This window comes from Poecilia latipinna, unplaced genomic scaffold, assembly GCF_001443285.1.
Source record: "Poecilia latipinna isolate Pla-1442-1.1 unplaced genomic scaffold, P_latipinna-1.0 Scaffold32, whole genome shotgun sequence".
In the NCBI taxonomy this organism is placed as follows: Eukaryota; Metazoa; Chordata; class Actinopteri; order Cyprinodontiformes; family Poeciliidae; genus Poecilia; species Poecilia latipinna.
Window position 1 is genome coordinate 114,093 of NW_015112648.1, and position 1,954 is coordinate 116,046.

A 1,954-nucleotide genomic window follows, 5' to 3' on the forward strand; every position below is an offset into this window, starting at 1 on the left:
ATTTATTTATTTATTAAGTAAATTATTTATTTTATCTATTCATTAAAATGTCATATTTAATTTACTTACAATACCACAGATATTTTATATTGCTTATAGTTATATACCTATCACTTTGGATGGAGAAGCTGACAGTATATAAGCAATTTCCCCTTGGAGATCAATAAATTCTATTCTATTCTACTCTATTCTATTCTATTCTATTCTATTCTATTCTATTCTATTCTAAATATATTTGTTTGCCAGGGCTGGTTTAACGTTGGATAGGGCCTCAAGCAGAATATGATAAAAGCCCCCCTCTTCCTGTAAAGAACAGTGTTAATTTTGAAAGCAAATTTTTAACTAGTTTTAGTTTTTGACTAAAATGTCAAATAGTTTTAGTCACAGTTTAATGATCAGAATTGTTTTAGTCAAATGAATCTACAGTCAGTTTAGTGGATACAATACTTTTTTGATCGGTACACTTGAATTATTAGCACAAAATCTATCATGTTTTTAAACTGAAATTGCATAACATTATTGTCTAATAAACTTTTTTCTTTTTTCTATCTTTCTTTTCAATAATAATAAAATATTTCAGCTGGTTTGCCTGCTCTGCCTGAAAATTATCCATAACAAATTGCATATACGTATTTTTGTTATAGTTTATATATGAATTTGGAGGTTGCATATATGAATATGTGGGCAGGAAAACAAATGTTCCTGCCCACATATTCTGTATTTTGATTTATAAATTGTACTGCATGGAAATGTCTGGATTTGCCACTTAGCTTGAACACTGTATGGCTGCTATTTGTTGCACTCTAAATAAGTAATCAGTGTGGTTTCTTTATTGATAGTGACTGTTAACAGAGCAACAATGAGCGTCTCCGTCAATCAACAGCCATTATCGTTGGCTTTCTGAATAAATATTTACAGTTTTGCTCAAATAACAAATTATTAACAACTTCCGCACGAATAAATTACTCCACATTACTTAGCTCACTTCTCCTAGAAAATAATAATGAAAAAAGATTCCCAAAATCCCAACATCACCGGTAACGGTTAAGCAACAAACTTACTCAAACTAACAAATAAATTACATTTCACCATTAGGCACTCAGGGATAAACGGACAACTTTCCCCACATTAGCATGGACTTCAAACACATTCATACATCCTATATATTGCTATTAATGAGTTGATAATTTATATTTACCTGTTGACAGACAGACATGAGTACGGTGGCCGACAGGTGCAAATGCGCAGCATGATCAACAACGAGCATCTCCATAACAACAACCGTTACAGCGCTGAATTTCCGTTGGCTTGCTGAGTCAGTGCCTGTTCGGTCCGCCCGCTGGTGGCGAACTGCAGCTACTACATGCACCCTGATGGATAATTACCATAATGAAGCTGCAGTATGTGACATTCAGAATTTTTTTTTTCTTTTTCAATTTGTTAAAACTGTGAGACAGATAACAATTGAGCTCCTCCGCCTTCTACCAGCGCTAATTAAAAGCAACCAATCAGAGGCAGGAGGTGGGTCCCTGCTGCTCATCCCTCTTTTTTCTTCCTCCATTTGTTCTCTGCTACCTAGCAGCTGTTGTGAGGGGCTTGGGCTAGTTAGCATGGTCACCGATGACGGCGGATGAACGGTTTACCTGTAAGTTGTTTCTCATCTATTAGTACATTTATTAGCAAGTACATGAGGATGACTGAGAGCGCTAAGACCTTCCTCCTCTCTCTGATTGGTTGTTTTTGGTCGGGAGCGGTGCTTTTCTTCAGATGCCAATAATATCTGAGAGGAAATAAATCTTTTCACAGATAATCTGTTTCATGCGCAGTTGGGTTGTAACTAGTTACATTTACTCAATTACATTTGCTTAAATAACTCTTTTGGGAAAAAAAATTACTTTTAGGAGAATTTCTACTATGCGCTGCACTTTTTTCTTTTACTTAAGTAAAAGAAAAA